We start from the raw sequence: 19,758 nt of genomic DNA, 5'->3' as shown, positions 1-19,758 counted from the left end.
TGAGAGACTTTCCCTTCTTCATTTTTGTCCTCAGTGGGTTCCTCACCTTCTAAAAGAATTTTCTTTCAGCAACCTCACTATCTCCTTTGTCTTCTTTTCTCCATGGTATTCCTAGGGGAAGTGTGGTGACTCTGCTAATGAGATCAGAGGTGAGATCTATAGCGAGGCCTTTTATTACAATAGTGGCATGGATTCTGGTGTGTGGAGTGAGGGAGAGAGCAAATTCTTGAGCCACCTCATCATCACACCCTATGAATTTTTCAAAAAACCCCATCCAATGATGTCTTGTGAAAATTTCAAGCACTTGGGGGTGTTGTTGGATTCTCATAGTGTTTGTGGGCTCTCTCCTATTAAAACCTCCTATCATCTTGCTAGTGAAGCTTGAGGAGAAAATGAGAGGGTTGAAACAATTTTTCAAATGCAGGAGCAAAACAAAGATAACTATGTATTAAATTCCCTTCACACAGTTGCTAAATTCACTCAAATTTAGAGTATCCTTGTTTCATTTACTTTCAAAGGGGAATGTAATTTTAGAGCCTACCTCTTTAGACTCGTTGGAGTGGCCAACTCCCGTGATATCCCTTCTAAACACTTCTCTTCCAATCCTGTAGACAGTCTCTGTGTATCCTATAGACAGTCTCTGTATCCTGTAGGAATTCATGCACATGCTCCTGTAGGAATTCTTGTGCAGTGAATGATGGATCTTTGCTTCCAGTGGGTTGCCTGGGTTATGAGAGCGACTTGAGTGAGGGAGTTTTGAGGAGGTGAAATACATAATGCACGAGAGCGATGTTTTATTTCCTCTTATGGTGATTCGAGGTGAGGTGGTGTGCTGGCAGCAAAGGTATGTTTCCATTTATGGACCATTGGTCCCCACTAACACCTCATCATTTCCCACTCCTCGTAATCATCTCCCACCTCGTAGATCCATAGTTTAACCACTTTTTGTCCTACTCCTTCTCTGTCTTTGAGTTGACTGCAGCCACGTGTGAGAGGACACTCGGTTGTGCATGTGTTGACTGAACGAAGGTGGCCAAGTTAACTGGCCACCTTTTCACTTATAAACCAACTATCTCATAACCCTTACAATTTTTGACTACATGATGCATATGAGAGAGCGAGCAGGATACTTACCTGTGGTTTCAATGCTATGCTACAGTTGTCGAAGACCAGAGGTGTTGTTGTTTTGGAGCTCCTGGGTCATCATGGTGAAGACTTGTTGCTGGTGTGATTGGTATTCTGTGGGATAGGCTACTACAGGATTTCCTACAGGATGTCCTGTAGTTGCTTCTCCCTCAGAATTCTTTAATCATCTTGCTTGCTAGGGCTGTGAGGATGGTGACATGGATGGAAAGAAGGAGTGGGAGTGTGGAGAGAAAAGGATACTCAGGTGATGCTCTTTACTCCTCTCTGTTTCCATTTTTTTTCTTTTTTTCCTTTTTCTTTTGAAGACTAGATAAAAACTCTTGAAACTGATCTTTTTTGAATGGTGAGTGCAGGGATGATGATGGTGGACAAGGTGAGGTGCTAGGTCATGAAGAGGATGAATTTTAGGGACCTAACTAGTCCATCATTTGCCTTCGGATTGCTTCCTGTAGGATTTCTGGGTCACTGTAATTCCTATAGGATCATCTTGTAGGTTTTCAGGGGATCCTGTAGAAAACACAGTCTTTTTATAAACTGAAGCAATGGAGTGGAAAAATGACAAAAATGATGGAGGGATGCATGGTAAGGAGTGAAAAAAATGAATATGTGAGTGGTAGCGGTCTCCTTGCGATCCTCTTTTTCTTCTTGATTGTCCTTCTCGCCCATCTGCAAATGGAAATTTCACGATAATTTTTTATTTTTTTTGAAAAAAAACTAGGCTGCCTCAGAGAGGTTTTCACCCTAGATATTTGCCCTAGGCACCTTAAGAAAGGTTTTCACCCAAGGATCTTCTTATTCTCTTTTTATTTTGTTTTTTTTTCTCTCTTTTTTTTTCATCACTAGGCCGCCTTAAGAGGTTTTCAACCCAATGATGGGACTCAGGTGCCTCATGGAGGTTTTCACCTGAGTCCTTATTATTTTTTATTTTTTCTCAGTGATTTGATGAGGGAGGAGCTAGAACTTGCTCCACTATCATCAGTATTTTATTGATATCATCAACAAACTCTTGTTTTGATAAAGGCCTCTAGTAATTTTTCAATCGGTGTCCATTAACAAGCAAAGGAATGGCTTCTTCATCTATGGTTCTGATTTGCACTGAACCATTATCATGGAATCTTTCCACAAGGTATGAGCCATCTTGTCCTTAACTTTCCCTTAAAGTATTTATACCTAGAATCATATAAAAATGCCCAATCACCTTCCTAAAATTGCTTCTCCTTGATAATTTTATCATGCCAAATATTCCCCTAAAGTTGAACTACCTTTGTATGTAGGAGGGCCTACATTTTGAATTCATCCAAACCATTTAATTGGAAAAATCTCTCTTTTGTGCACTGCTGAGATCCAAATCTAGTTGGGCTGCCATCCTTAATGTGTTATATTCAAATCCAATGGACAACAAGGCCTTTTTACCATAGACCAGCTCATAGGCTGTGAATCTAGTGGTGGTCTTCCATGTGGCATTATAGGCCCAGGTGGCCTCAACTAGCCTTTCTGCCCAATCCTTCCTGCTGCTGCTCACCACCTTGGTTAAGATGCTCTCCAGTGCTCTGTTGGTCACCTCCACTTGCCCATTATCTTGTGGATGATAGGGAGTGGAGTTCATATGCTTGATCTTGTGATGGTTGAGCAGGTCTTCAATCATGTTGGAGGTAAACTAGCTACCTTGGTCTGTGACTAGCTCTCTAGGGTACCCAAATTTGTAGAATACATTCTCCCTTAGGAACTTAGCCACCTTCTCTTCTGTTGATGCCTTAATTTCCTTAGTTTCAGCCCACTTAGTCAAATAATCAGTGCACACAATAATGTATTGTTTTTGCTTTGAAGGAGGGTCAATAGGCCCATTGAAGTCCATGCCTCACTTGTCAAATGGCTTGAAAGTCACTTGAGGCTACAAAGGCATTTCATCTCTTCAAGTAGGCCTTCCCATATTTTGGCACCGGTCACACTGACTAGTGTATTTTTTCACATCATGATGAAGAGTGGGCCAATAATAGCTTGCTTGTAACACTTTGAATGTTGTCCTATTTGTTGCAAAGTGACCTCCACAAGGCCCATCATGGTAGGTCAGAAGGATGTCAAAGACTTCCTCTTCCCTGACACACCTTCTCAAGATTTGATCTAGGCCAAGTTTGAAAAGATTTCCCCCAATCCAAGTGAAGGGGGTTCTTTTCTTGACTATTTCGCTCTTTTCTTTGGAGGACAAGTTTGGTGGGAACTGTGCTAATACAAAATAGTCTGTTATGTCAGCAAACCATGGAGAGAGAACTGAAATAGAAAATAAGTTCTCATCCGGTAACTGGTCATCCACGATTCCTTCTTCACCTGTAGACAAATTTACCCTAGATAAAAAGTCTACAACAACATTTTCCTTACTAGGCTTATCGACAATGGTTAGATCAAACTACTGTAATAAAAGTAACCATCTTATAATTCGAGCATTCACATCTAGTTTATTCATTAGATATTTGATTGCGGCATGGTCAGTATGCACAAATGTTTGATAGCCTGTAATGTAATGCCTGAATTTGTTTAATGAATGCACAACAGCCAGGAGTTCCTTTTCGGTCACTGTATAATTTAGTTCATCCTTTGATAAGTTCTTACTGGTAAAATAGATAGCGTAAGGCATTTTTTCATCTATCTGACTTAGAGCTACTCTTATAGTTTTGTGTGAGGCATCAGCATGAATATGAAATGGGAGGGCCCAGTTTGGGCCTCGGAGAATTGGTGCAGTGGTTAACTTATCCTTTAGGATGTCTAAGGCCTCTTGACATCGTTTTGAAAATATAAAATCATAATCTTTGGCCAACAAACCAAATAAAGGAGAGGCCAACTTGCTGAAGTCCTTTATGAATCTTCGATAGTATCCAACTAACCCTAGGAAACTTCTAACATCTCTTTGATTTTGAGGAGGTGGGACCCTTTGGATGATAGCTATTTTGTTTGGGTCCACCTGCAGTGCTTGCTAAGATATTGAATGACCTAGCACGGTCCCTGCAGTCATTAAGAATTCAAATTTTTCAGGACTGAGAGACAGCTTCAATGCATTTGTGCAGTACTTTTCCTAGGTTAGATAGGGCTTCTTGAAAATCACAGCCATAAGGTGTAAAATCATCCATATAAATCTCCACCACATAATGGACTAATTCGATGAAAACACTCAAGACTGCTCTCCGAAAGGTGGCAGGAGCATTGCATAGGCCAAAAGGAAGGACCCTATAGGAAAAAGTACCCCAAGGACAGGTGAATGTGGTCTTATCCTGGTCTTTTGGGTAGATTTGGATTTCGTTGTACCCACTGAATCCATCTAGGAAAGAGAAAAACTTTTTCCCTGCTAGGCCATCTAGCACTTGGTCAATGAAGGGTAGAGGAAAATGATCCTTCTTTGTGGCTTTGTTCAACTCCCTTTAATCAACATAAATCCTCCACTTACCATTTTTCTTGGGAACTGACACCGAAGGAGAGACTCACTCACTATTGGAGATAGAGTAAATGAATCCTACATCTAGCAGATTTTGCAGTTATTCTTTGACTATATATTTAAGAGCTAGATTCATTCTCCTTTGTGGTTGTCGGACTGGCTTGAAACCTTCTTTGATGTATATGTGGTGAGTACACACTGAGGTTGTACTCCTTTCATTTCCTTGTAACTCAAAGCAAAAGATTCTAGATTTTCCTTTAACATGTTGCATAGCTTCTCCTCTTCGAGAGCAGAAAGAGATGGATTGATTTTCAAGGTTCTTTCTAGGCCGAATTCTATGGTTTTGACACAGAGTGGGTTGGAATCGGCTAAGCATAAGTCAATTTGATGATTGTTCTGGGTTTCCTTTACTGCTTATTTTAAAGGTAATGAACCGGGAGTTGGACTTTGGAGTAGGTGTTCAATCAAGTCATCCTCATCTTGTTGTCCTCCTCCCATGGTTGCTTCCAAAGCATAAAGTTGGGTGGAATAAACTTTAGTTCCTTCCTCCTCCTCCAACCATAAAGGTAAATCATGCTATAGAGAAGGTTGAGTAGGAGGTTATAGGACTAATTTCTTGGACATATGCCCATTCTTGATGGTCATATTCCCAGCTCTACAGCTAATGTAAGTATCGGTAGTGGCCAACCATGGCCTCCCAAGGATGAGAGGATAACCAGTAAGCTTAGCCTTAGGCTGGAGAACTAGGAAATCTGCAAGGTACTCCCAGGAGTCAATGGAGACCATCACATCCTCCATAATTCCCTCAGGGGTTACTATGGAATAGTCTGCAAGTTGCAAAACTATTGTGGTCTTCCTCAATGACCCTTGGAGGTTGAGCTTGAGCATGGTGTCCTTGGTCATCACATTAATGGCAGCCCCAAGATCGATCAAAGTGTGTGGGACAACGGTTCCATTGATGTGCACATCTACTACAGGGCTTCCAGGGTCCAAATATTTTGGACATATTACCTACCCCAACATTAAGTCAGACAGTTGCCCAATGACATTAATGGTAGGGGCATCCCTTTTTTGCCTCCTTGGATGCTTGAAGCATTTCTCCTTAATCAACTTATTGTAAATGGGAACATCTTTTATTTCCTACAGAAGGGGCATCTTTACACATAGATTTTTCAATTCTCCTAGAAGTTCAGTCTCTTCTAGGGTAGGCTGGAGTGGTTGGGCTAATCTCTCAGGAAAGTGTGGATTTACTTTAAGGTTGCCTTCCTCTATTTCTTCCTCAACCTCCCTAGGTGGAGGGGGAGGTTGGTTATCCGGGAGAACTCTCCCAGATCTCAAGTTAATCTCCTGGATTTCCACAGCATAAGTTGTATAGGATGTCTCTCCACTGTATACTTGCTGAGCCTACCTATTATTCAGGTTTGGATTTGGTTGGGCAGGCATCTGGGGTGGCTTGGGTGGAGCAGAATGTAAGAGCTATGGTTGGGCAGGTGGTGGAGACAATAGAGTTGGAGCATTGTTGTATTGGGGCCTCCACCCCTAGAGTGATGTATTCCACTGAGGTTGTGGCGGAGCATAAGGTTGAAATGACTGGTTGGATCGTTGGGAATGATACTGAGATGCATAGGACCAAGGAGGGGGTGTAGACCAGGATGGATGAGCAGGGGTTCCCCAAGAAGGTATAGCTGTGGTTTGGTTGGGATTGTAATATGCATGGGATGACCCTTGAATGCCCTGCTGGTATGGTCTAGGCCCAGGAGGTCTCCTTTGATTAATGTAGTAAAGCTACTCAGTGACCCCTTCAACTCCTTGATATATATCTTTTAGTCCAGGTAAAGAAGGGCACTTGTTTGTGGAGTGGTTTTCCTCACAGACCGAGCAAATTTCAATAGATTTCAATGGACATTCATTCCTAGGATGCCTCCTGGTGCATCTAGGACAAAAGATGGCCAAGGCTCTCTCTGCTTCCTCCTGCTTCCTTTTAATGTTCATGGTGTCTAGTTGTAAGGAAAGGGTTTGCAGCATCTCACTTTTGAAATATTCCAGCATGTTTCCAATTTCACCCTTGATGGATGAGTTGGAAGATGATGTACTGGCCATAGGTTGACTACCCTTACCATTTTTCCTAGCTACCCTAGAATGGTTTCTAAAGACAGACTTGATATCCTCATAGGGTAATTGGTAGATATCTCCTCCTGCTAAAAAATATAAGGTATCCAGAAGATCTTCTCTTACTCCCCTAAGCAAGACCAGCTTTAGTGACTCAAGGTCAAGTGTGCACCTGGCCCTTTTGTAACTGAGTTGGAACCTTTCTTCATATTCTTCTAAGGATTCATCATGGCCTATGGTCACCTTAAAAATTTCTTCTTTAGTATCCTTTGACTGAAAGTAATCTTGATATTTGTTGTTAAAGACTTGCTACATCTGAGCCCAAGTTGTGATGCTATCTCCAGGTAAACCCATGAACCAGCACAATGTTGCATCGTTGAGGGTAGATGGAAATAGTTTTAACTTTTTCTCATCATCTATATAGTCATAGGTTGGGCATATAACAACGAACTCAAACAGGAAAGTGTCGTGGTCCTCTGTGGTCAGGCCATGGAAATGAGGTAGGGATGATCAGAATTGGATCCATAGAAAGACTGTCCAAAAAACCATGACTGAATCAGGTCGAACAAGTCTCTAAAGAAGTCCAAAACAGCATCCAAAACACCCTGAACCAATGGAAATGGCAGCTGATGTGGAACGACAAGGACCTCGGTCAAAGCACGCTGACCGAGGCCCATGGAGACCGCGCAGGAGGCCAAAGTAGCCCCTGGGAGCCCCGGAATGGGAAAAGGAAGGGATTTTTTATGTGTGATTAGCGCTTAGCAAACAGGGCCCTAAAGGGGAAGCCCGAGCACTAAGTCACATCGGAAGCCAGGAAACCACGAGCGGAAAAAGCGAAAGACACTAACGTACAATGGCGGGACCCACGCACTAGAAAACTAGCGGTATTGATCGGGGTGCCCTTGAACTGTAAGAGGTTTTGGATGAAAGCGGAGTGATTCCATACATCGATCGATGCGTGGCAGGTAGAGGTGAGAGAAAACCACCATTGATCGTGCGCTATCGGTCGAGCAAGTCAATCACGTGAAACGTGCGTATAGCGTCGGATCTAGAGGGCTTAGATCGGATGGCTGAGATTGTGCCCGATGGAAAGAAGCGGAATCGACAGGGAATTAAGCTGCATTCTAAACGGGTTTGGAATCCATTTGACCGCCATGGTGGAGTAAGAACGCATCCATGACATAACTTAAGAAACGAACCAACGAAGCAAGCTGATGCCATTTAGAGGAGGACAAGTGGCCACTCCCTGAGTGTTCATGATGACGCCGAACACAAGGAACTCCAAGCGCAACTGCAGAAGGCAAATCGACAGGCGGAAGAGGAACCAAACAGGCATAGGGATCGGATGGCTAAAAGCCATTAACGGAGACAGTCGAATCAGTTAGAGTAGAGTAGAGTCTAAGCGACCAAGAGAGACAGTGAATAGTGAACCCTGAGAGGAGGACTGAACACAGAGAATAGTAAAGCCAAGCAGAAGAGACAGAGGGCCAAGCTAACCAAAGGTAGCGTCAAGCACCAGAAAGCTTGAAGATTCAAGCCTTCCCATAGAGGAATCTGTCCAGACTGAGCATCACATTCGGCTATTTCCACTGTAGACCAAAGCGTCACAGAGCTGGTAGGAAGAAGAAGAGTCTTTGTACTCCAAGTGGCTTGGGGAATCCAAGAACCACCCTGCCAAGCAAAATCTACTCCAGGAGAACTCATATTGAGTCCCTGTATTGTAATTTCTCTACTTGAAGACATAATAAAACAAGGCCACCACTGAAAGCTAGATCGGAGATGTAGCCCTGGAGAATAGGGTGAACTCCTTATTAAAATTGTTTGTGTCTTTGTGTTGCTTACTGTATTTCTCTATTGTCTTTCCATTTTATTGTCTGCGTATTGGCAATCTGATCGATCCGTTGCTTCAATAACACATAACACACACCAGAACATGAGTCTGTAATACCTTAGTTTAATAAATATTTAACTAATGTCACTCATAGGGTGAATATCAGATCAAGTGGTATCAGAGCTCAAGGCTATAAGGTTAGACAAGCTTGTGTTGGTTTAGTTGTGAATGCTCACAAGATCAAAGCTCAAATCAGGAGAAGGAGAGTTGGTGGAAACTAATCCTGAAATTTGGAGAGTCTATCCTTGAAAGACCATGTTAGAAGAAGGTTCTATAGGGCCATACCCTCAATTCATAGAGAGTTTCCTAGCTATAAAGTCTATGGTTGAAGAAATGTACAGAGACTTTAGAAAGCAAAAGGTGGAAGACGCATCAGGCTCTAAGCAAGAGAAAGCAGAAGATGAGTCTCACTTCCATGACAACTCCAAAGGAAAGAGGAAAGAGGAACACTTTCTCACACCTCCTAATAGCATTGTACATAATAAGAAAGCATCTTTGATTAAGCTAGATGTTAAATTTGATTTTCCTATATATGATGGAGAGCTAAATGCTGAAAAATTGGACAATTGGATTAGACAAATTGATGTGTATTGCAGGGTACAGAACATAAACTCAAACAAGAGTAAGATTCAGCTGGCAAGCCTACGCCTAGGAGGCACTGCCTTGGTTTGGTGGGAAGGCAGAACCCAAGCTGATATGAAAAGACATGGCAAGACCATCTCTATCTGGAGTGAATTTGTTGTTGTAATCAAAAAGCAGTTCTATCCATTGGCCTACATGCAACAAGCCATGATGAGTTGGCAAACTCTTCGACAGTTGAAAGGGCAAAGTGTGCAAGGGTATACTCAAGAGTTCATAAAGAGAGCATTGATGTTGGGTATCTCATTAGACTCACCAAAGACTATTTTCAAGTACATTGGTGGTCTACACAGCTACATGAGGCATACCATCCTCATGTTTAATCCCACTAGTATAGATGAGGTATCTGTACAAGCTACTCAGCTAGAGGCTAGAGGAAAGAATCGCAATCCAGAAGTTGGGGGACCATCCCAACCCACTGTAAGCAAGAGCAAGGAGAAAATAAAACAGAAGTGGAAAGCAAGGAAGTCTAACACTGCACAGAAAGCCAAAGCTTCATGCACTCACTATAAAAAGGAGGGGCATGATGATGAGCATTTTTGGATTCTGCATCCAGAGCTAAGACCTAGGAAGTCTGAGGGCAAGAAGAAGAAGACAGCTACAGCTATTCAGAGAGATTTGGGGTCAGACTCGGGAGATGAAACAACTATAGTAGCCACAGGTATAAAAGGTAAAAATTCTGAAGCATCTACTAGTAATTCTGCTCAATCTGTTATTGATGAAGAAAATGAGAGAAAAAGACATGAGCTTTTCCATATTCGAGTTATTTCCAAAAATCAAAAGATTGATACTTTGTTTGATAGTGGCTCACAAGTAAATTTGATTTTTGAAGCAATTGTAAAGAAATTGGGATTAGTAACTACACCTCACAAGAAACCATCCCCATTAGGATGGTTGAATGATAAAGCACAACTACAAGTGACTAGACAGTGCAAACTCAAGTTTTCTTTTGGGTCAGCATTTGTAGATGAGGTTGAGTTAGACATAATTCCTTTGGATATATGTGGAATTGTTTTAGGAAGTCCCTACTTGTATGATAGAAAGGCTATTTTATATAGAGCTGAGAACAAGTATCTACTGGTTAAAGATGGAATCGAATACTTTGTAAGAGCTCATAAGCTCAAGAATAATTATACTCTCATAAACTCAGGACAGATGAAAAGAATGATTAATTCATGCAAACAATTCTTACTAATGGTTGTAAAGGAAAAGAAACCTGATAAAACCAATTTATTTGAGGGCTGTAATTCTAAACAGCAAGCTAATATAGAAAAGGTTGTTTCAGAGTATGATGTCTTGTTTCAAGAACCTAAAGGTCTACCACCCAAAAAGGGAATAGTACATGATATTATTTTGCAGCAAGATGTTCCATTGCCTAACATTGGGATGTACAGGTTGTCTGCTTTAGAGAATGCTGAAATCAAGAAGCAGGTGTAGGAGTTGCTCGAAAAGGGCTTCATTAGGCCTAGCACATCACCATGTGGGTCACCAATCATTTTGGTGAGAAAGAAAGATGGCTCGTGGAGAATGTGCATAGACTACCGAGCATTGAATAAGATAACAATAAAAAATCGTTATCCCCTTCCTTGCATAGATGATCTTCTAGATCAATTAAAAGAAGCTGTTTATTTCACCAAGCTGGATTTGCACAGTGGATACCATCAGGTCAGAGTTGCAGAGCAAGATGCATGGAAGACTACTTTCAAAACAAAGCAGGGATTGTATGAATGGCTAGTTATGCCTTTTGGCTTAACTAATGCTCCTGCTACTTTCATGAGATTAATGAATGATGTACTCAGACCTTTTCTTGATGATTTTGTTATTGTGTATCTAGATGACATTCTAATTTTTAGTAAAACGTGGGAAGAACATTTAAAGCATGTTAAGTAGACATTAGATGTTTTGAAAAGAGAAAAACTTTATGTTAAACTCTCAAAATGTGAATTTGGCAAAACATATCTAAACTACTTGGGTCATATAGTAGGGGGAGGTGAATTGAAAATAGATCCCTCTAAAGTGGCAGTCATTGTGAACTGGCCTAAACCCAGGTCTGCTACAGAAGTGAGAAGCTTCCTAGGAGCAGCACAATATTGGAGGAAGTTCATCTCTAACTTCTCCTCGATTGCAGCTCCCTTACATGCTTTAACAAGATTGAATAAGGTGTTTCAGTGGGGAGGCAAACATCAGAAATCCTTCGACACCTTGAAAGAGAAAATAAATATAGCACCTATACTAGCACTGCTAGATCTGCAAAGACTATTTGAGATCCAAATTGATACCAGTGACTATGCCATGGGTGCAGTGTTGACACAGCACAACAAACCCATATGTTATCATTCTGAGATTTTTAATCCTGCAGTAGTTAACTATCCTACATATGATAAAGAATTGTATGCATTAGTTCAGAGTGTGAAGAAGTGGAAACATTAATTAATGGGCAAAGAGACAGTAATCCATACTGATCATCAGCCACTTCAATATCTACACTCCCAAACTAAGTTGCAACAATCAAGACATTACAGATGGATGGGTTTTCCACAACAGTTTCACTTAGTCATCAGATATAAAAAGGGCATACATAACAAGGTTGCAGACATGTTATCTAGACCCATTATAAATGCATCTACCATACTTAATCATAATTCTGTGCTACATGAAAGCTACATAGAACAATATGCTCAAGATATGAATTTTAAAGATGTATATGCAACTTTGAGTCAAGGCAAAAGAGTAGAAGAATTGGACTATCATATAAAGGACCGACTCTTATATCATTGTGGGAAACTCTACATTCCACAAAGTAAGAGGATAAAGATAATTAGGGAAGCACACACTTCTCTGATATTAGGTCACTTTGGGGTTAGTAAAATAGTTGCACAGCTGCAAAGATTCTTCTATTGGCCAAAAATGAATGAGACAGTTTCTAGATATGTAAGAGGGTGTGCCATGTGTGCTAAAATCAAGCCCAGCAATAGAAAACTAGGCTTGTACACTCCATTTCCAGCTCCTTCTCACCCTTGGGAAAGTGTTTCCATGGATTTTGTTGGAGGACTGCCTAAATCTAGGAAAGGTCATGATTATCTATATGTTGTTGTGGATAGGTTCAGCAAGATGTGTATTTTGATACCTTGTAGTAAACAGATCACAGCTGAACAAGACTGCAAAACTGTTCTTTGAACATGTATGGGTTCATTTTGGATTACCCACTTCCATTGTATCTGATCGAGACACCCGATTTGTGGGGAAGTTTTGGTCTAGTCTGTGGGAACTGATGGACACCAAGCTAAAGAAAAGCACAACTTTTCATCCACAAACAGATGGCCAAACAGAAGTAGTAACAGGACAGTGATCTAGTTACTGAGAGGATATTGCAGTAAACACCCTAAGCTTTGGGATGAACATTTGTGTTATGTGCAACATGCTTACAACAAAGCCAAACACTCTTCTACACAGAGATCTCCTTTTGAGACCTACTTTGGTTTCACACCAAGGTCTCCTTTGGATTTTGTCTTTGGTAAAGATACCATGGTTGATGGACACAGTGATGTGGAGAAGGCAACTAGGTTCATTGAACAGATCCAGGAGATCCATCAGGCAGTACAGGAACAACTAGAAAAGAGTCGGGCCAAGTATAAGCCTAGGCATGATAAGCATCGGATGGAGCATAGTTTTCAAGTTGGAGACCAAGTTTGGCTATATATCAGCAAAGACCGGATGCAAGGTGAAGGTAAAAAGCTAAAGCCTATCAGGTATGGACCTTTTAGGATACTTGAAAATATTGGTGAAAATGCTTTTCGCCTTGATCTACCAGCTTACATGCACATCTACTCAGTCGTAAATGCAGACTGCTTGAGATTGTTTGAACCTTCAATGATTGAGGACCCTGGAGAGAAAAGACAATTGCCTTCTATTGATGACCTGCTACCTGAATACCTCAATGAGTTGTAGTAAGACACAGTGCTAGAAAGGAAGGTGAGGACAACACATAGGGGAGATGTTGAGTACCTCGGGATTGGGCTCAAAGGTTCAAATCCAAGCAGCACAAAGTGGATTGAGATTAGACAAGTGAAGAAACAGTATCCTCACTTAGTCGATGCTTGAAAACCAACTTTTGGTGGTCCAAAAGCTTTTTCAGTGGGGGGGGCCGTGATCCGAATTAGATCCATAGAAAGACTGTCAAAAAAAACATGATTGAATCAGGTCGAACAAATCTCTAAAGAAGTCCAAAACAGCATCAAAAACACCTTGAACTAGTGGCAATGGCAGCCAACGTGGAACAACGAGGACCTCGGTCAAATCACGCTAACCGAGGCCATGGAAACTGTACAGGAGGCCAAAGTAGCCCCTGGGAGCCCCGGAATGGGAAAGGGAAAGGATTTTTGATGCGCAATTAGCGCTTAGTGTTAATCATGCATTTCTAGGTGAACAGGGCCTTGAAGGGGAAACCCAAGCACTCGGTCACATCGGGAGCTAGGAAACCGCAGGCGGAAAAAGCGAAAGATGCTAACGTACAATGGCGGGACCTGCGCACTGGAAAACTAGCAGTATTGATCAGGGCACCCTTGAATGGTAAGAGGTTTTGGACGAAAGCAGAGCGATTCCATACACCGATCGACACTTGGTAGTGGAGGTGAGAGAAAACCACCGTTGATCGCGCGCTATCGGTCGAGAAAGTCAACCACACAAAACGTACGTATGGCGTCGGATCTGGAGGGCTCAGATCGAATGGCTGAGATTGCGCCCAATGGAAAGAAGCAGAATCGACAGGGAATTAAGCCGCGTTCTAAAGGGCTTTGGAATCCATTTGACCGCCACGGTGGAGGAAGAATGCATCCACGGTGTAACTGAAGAAACGAACCGACGAAGCATGCCAGCGCCATTTAGAGGAGGACAAGTGGCCACTCCCTGAGCATTCATGATGACGCCGAACATAGGGAACTCCAAGCGCAGCTGTAGAAGGCAAATCAAAAGGTGGAAGAGGAACCGAACAGGCATAGGGATCGGATGGCTAAAAGCCATTAACAGAGACAGTCGAATCAGTTAGAGTTGAGTAGAGTTCAAGCAACCAAGAGAGACAGTGAACAGTGAACCCTGAGAGGAGGACCGAACACAGAGAACAGTAAAACCAAGCAGAAGAGACAAAGGGCCGAGCTAACGAAAGGCAGCGTCGAGCACCAGAGAGGTTGAAGATTCAAGCCTTCCCATAGAGGAATCTGTCCAGACTGAGCATCACATTCAACTCTTTCCACTATAGACCAAAGGGTCATAGAGCTGGTAGGAAGAAGAAGAGTCTGTGTACTCCAAGTGGCTTGGGGAATCCGAGAACCACCCTACCAAGCAAAATCTACTCCAGGAGAACTCATATTGAGTCCCTGTATTGTAATTTTGCTGCTTGAAGAAACAATAAAACAAGGCCACCACTGAAAGCTAGACCGGAGACGTAGCCCTGGAGAATAGGGTGAACTCCTTACTAAAATTATTTGTGTCTTTGTGTTGCTTACTGTATTTCTCTATTGTCTTTCCATTTTATTGTCTGTGTATTGGCAAACTGATCGATCCGTTGCTTCAATAACACAGAACACACACCAGCACATGAGTCTGTAATACCTTAGTTTAATAAATCTTTAACTGATGTCACTCATAGGGTGAATATCAGATCAAGGGCAGAGGGGCTTATATTTTTCATCTTAGTGTCCCCATTGGTTTCCCTAATGGGGAAGGCACCCTCAACTCTCTCTCTCTATTCCCTTTGTCATTTCGGTTTTCAGCCATTAGCTTAGTAGGAATGGGTTCCTCTTCTTCTTCTTCCCCTGTAGGTTCTTCAAATATGTCAGGTTGCTCACCTAAGGGTTCCTCCAATTCACAGCCACTGAAGAAGAGAGAAGGTTGGCTGTTGGATGTAGTGGGGGTATTTGGAAAAAAATTTCCTAAGTTGTCCCTATTCCTACGAGGCATGAAAGGAAATATTTTTGGGTTGGTTTTGTATTCTTTTTAAAACTTGGAAAGTACTTGCAAAATTGAAATTGTTGATTGAATGAAAATTACTTGAAAGAATGAAAAAGCTACTTGCTGAATTGAAATCCTACTTGCAAAATGGAAAGGAAAGCAGATAATGCAAAATGAAAGAAAGGAAACAACTAGATTACTTTTGCAGAAATAAACTAATGGAAGAATATTGAAGACAAGAAATAGAAGAAAAGAAAGCAGTAATCACATTCTACTCAAACACCTCCTTGGCAATGACACCAAAAAGTGATGAGCACCAGTATTGCAGCAAGGATGCTACAACTCCTGGGCTACCAGCTTTACTTATCAACTCGGGGTTCGTACAAACTTGGAGGTGACAGTGTTGTATGCACAAGTAAAAGTGATGGTTTTTCCTGTTGTCACTGTTCAGCTGGCGAGAGACCACTGGGGTTCCAAGCCAGACTTCTATAGAGTCAGAAGAAGCTTGATTCTTTGATGGAAGAAGGGAAAATCTACTCTAAGAGAGTTACTCTACTGCAGTAATGGAAAAGGCCAACATGTAATGCTAAACCACACCATACCCTAATTAACCATTTAAGAAGCTATGCTAAGCAGAATTTCTAAATCAAAAATAAACAAAAGCTACTATCTAAGTTGCAGAAGTAAAAAGCATCAAACCATACTAATGTGCGAGCAAAGAAACTAAACTAAATCTTTTTTCACTTTTTTGGTTTTTCTAGGAAAAATCAAGTATGCAAACTAATTGTTCTTGTGGATGTGACAGGTGGATGGAAGGTGTTTGAGCATGGCTAGAAGGTTTATGAAGTGATTGGATGGTGTAGAGGGGTCCTAGGAGGCTTTTTGTGACTTCCTATTCACATTAATTTGGCCTCAAAACAGGGTGTTTCAAGAAAACCTAGAGGATGTACTAGAAACCTACAGGATGATCCTGTAGGAATTACAGGAAACCTACAGGATAAAACCGAGAGATAATTGTGAGGTGTTGGGAAGATTAGGAAAGGTGTGTGACGGGCAGAATGGAGTTGTTATGAAACCAGCTCACAAAAATATAGAAAAGATAGATCAACGCCTTAGAAATAAGCCTCTTCGAGGGGGCAACCTCCTGTACATTACAAAAATGAACAATTCTTAGTTGATACAAATGACAAGACCTCCTTTCTATATATAGGAGTCTAAGGGTTCATATTATAATCAAAGCCGACATAACAATAATAATGTAAGGGCATAATAATAACAATAGTGGGCTTATATGGGGCATAATAATAACAATATGGGGACTACATGGGTACAACAATATAATAAGGGGGTTGTACTAATAGCAATAAGGGGTTACACTAATAGTATAGGGACCTAACATGCCCCTCTCCTTCAAAAAGTGTTTTCCTCAATGCTTGAGTAGTTCTTGATGCTCCTGTTTGGAGCAGCGAAACCATAGAATCCAAAGCTCTGATACCAAATGTTATGAAACTAGCTCAAAAAAATATAGAAAAGATAGATCAACGCCTTAGAAATAAGTCTCTTCGAGGGGGCAACCTCCTTTACATTACACAAATGAACAATTCCTAGATGATACAAATGACAAGACCTCCTTTCTATATATAGAGTCTAAGGGGTGTTAATATAATCAGAGCCGACATAACAATAATAATGTAAGGGCACAATAATAACAATAGTGGGCTTCTATGGGGCACAATAATAACAATATGGGGACTACATGGGTACAACAATATAATAAGGGGGTTGTACAAATAACAAAAAGGGGAAACCATCTCACAAAAAGATAGAAAAGATAGATGAACGCCTTAGAAATAAGCCTCTTCGAGGGGGAAACCTCCTTTACATTACACAAATGAACAATTCTTGGATGATACAAATGAAAAGACTTCCTTTCTATATATAGGAGTCTAAGGGGTCATAATATAATCAGAGCCGACATAACAATAATAATGTAAGGGCATAATAATAACAATAGTGGGCTTTTATGGGGCACAATCATAACAATATGGGGACTACATGGGCACAACAATATAATAAGGGGGTTGTACTAATAACAATAAGGGGTTACACTAGTAGTATAGGGACCTAACATGCCCCTCTCCTTCAAAAAGTGTTGTCCTCAACGCTTGAGTAGTTCTTGATGCTCCTGTTTGGAGCATCGAAACCCTAGAATCCAAAGCTTTGATACCAAATTTTATGAAACCAGCTCACAAAAAGATAGAAAAAATACATCAACGCCTTAGAAATAAGCCTCTTCGAAGGGGCAACCTCCTTTACATTACACAAATGAAAAATTCTTAGATGATACAAATGACAAGACCTCCTTTCTATATATAGGAGTCTATGGGGTCTTAATATAATCAGAGCTGACATAACAATAATAATGTAAGGGCACAATAATAACAATAGTGGGCTTCTATGGGGCACAATAATAATAATATGGGCACTACATGGGTACAACAATATAATAAGGGGGTTGTACTAATAACAATAAGGGGAAATCATCTCACAAAAAGATAGAAAAGATAGATCAACACCTTAGAAATAAGCCTCTTCGAGGGGGCAACCTCATTTACATTACACAAATGAACAATTCTTAGATGATACAAATGACAAGACCTCCTTTCAATATATAGGAGTCTAAGGGGTCATAATATAATCAGAGCCGACATAACAATAATAATGTAAGGGCACAATAAGAACAATAGTGGGCTTCTATGGGGCACAATAATAACAATATGGGGACTACATGGGTACAACAATATAATAAGGGAGTTGTACTAATAATAATAAGGGGTTAAACTAGTAGTATAGGGGCCTAACATGCTCCTCCTTCAAAAAGTGTTGTCCTCAATGCTTGAGTAGTTCTTGATGCTTCTGTATAAAATTCTTGTCCTCCCATGTGGAATCTTCAGCGGGTAAGTTCTTCCACTTGATGAGATACTCTGAAATAGATCGATTTCGTAGCTGTCGTGTTATTATTTCTGTGACTGCTCCAGATTCCAATATGATTTTTCCTTCCTCTTCAAGTTCTCGCAATATTGTTTAAATTGGGATATTCTGCAACTTTTGAATGAGTGGCCACACTTCTTTGTCCTTCTTCCATTCATCCCTTGCTTCATTTATCCAATCTGGTTGGATAACAGAAATAGCACAAAACAATGCTTCCACATCCTCATCCTTTCTTGAGAGTGCATGTGCAACAAAAATTTTCTTCCCTTTTCTGTAGATGATGTCAAAGTCATAACCCAACATATTTGTGGCCCATAGTTTCTATTCTTCTAAAAATAATATTTGTTCTAAAAAGTATTTAAGACTATCATGATCCATTTTTACCTTGAAGTGTCTTCCCATTGGGTAAGGTCGCCATTTCTTAGGTTCATGTAGTATTGCCAACATTTCCTTCTCATAAATAGCTTGCTTGAGATGTAGTCGTAAAAATACCCAATCACCTACATCAAAACTTTTTTCACAGCGATGTTGATCTACCTGTTGTTTCATTCAATTCTGCACCAAAGTGGTGTTATGCTTTAAAAGTTGGATAAATTGTTGTTGATGCTCGGTGTGATCTTTCACTCCTTAAACCTTTTTCTTCTTGACATGTCCTTCTATCTTGAGAGTTTGAGGAGTGGTAATTTCTTCCAATGCTTTACAAGATATTGTCGGATTCATTTCTTGATGCTCGATGTGATCTTTCACTTCTAGAACATTTTTCTTCTTGATATGTCCTTCTATCTTGATAGTTTGAGGAGTAGTAATTCCAGCCAATGCATTACAAGATATGGTTGTATTCATTTCTTCTTTCTCGATGTGATCTTTCACTTCTTGAACCTTTTTCTTCTCGATATATCCTTCTATCTTGAGAGTTTGAGTGGTAATTCTTGCCAATGCTTTACAAGATATGGTCGGATTCATTTCTTCTTTCTCTGGGGTTGGTTCTTGGTGTATATCCTCTTCTTTTGATGTTTCTTAATCATTTTCTTCCTTCTGCTCATAATCTATGTAAAATAATTTCTTCTCAGCACACTTATGACCTTTAGTTCATTTTCTATCACAATTGTAACAAAGCCCTATTTCTCTTTTTTCTTCCAATCGTTGTGGTGTCACCCTTGTAGGTTGTGGAAGGCTAGGAGAAGCAACACTTCGATGTTTATAGTTGTGAGGGGTAGAATTCCTTGTTTCCGTAATTTTGCTTTCCACTTTTCTTGCCAACCTGAATGCCTTCTCCAATGAATCAGGTTCCCAAAGACAAACCTCATGTTGAATGTTATCCTTTGAAGTCCCTATGGAGACATCAATCATCTGTTTCTCTGGAATATCATTTTCCCTTATATTTAATTTTTGAAACTCCTCAATGTGCTCTGCCATTGAACAATTTTGTTTGAGATTTATCAATTGGCTAAAGAAGGTGTTTCTCTTTGTATCCTCATAATGTGCTATCATTTCCTCCATGAAAATTGACCACGTGACAAGTGGTTTACGAGAACAAAGCCCTTTATACCATAAAAATTGATTCGGTTCTAAATAATTAGATGCAATACATACCTTTTGTAACAGTGGTACA

This window comes from Pinus tabuliformis, chromosome 1_1 (assembly GCF_031772625.1).
Source record: "Pinus tabuliformis cultivar Carrire ecotype Pingquan chromosome 1_1, CPIR1, whole genome shotgun sequence".
Classification (NCBI taxonomy): domain Eukaryota; kingdom Viridiplantae; phylum Streptophyta; class Pinopsida; order Pinales; family Pinaceae; genus Pinus; species Pinus tabuliformis.
Note: the sequence above shows the minus strand (reverse complement) of the source record.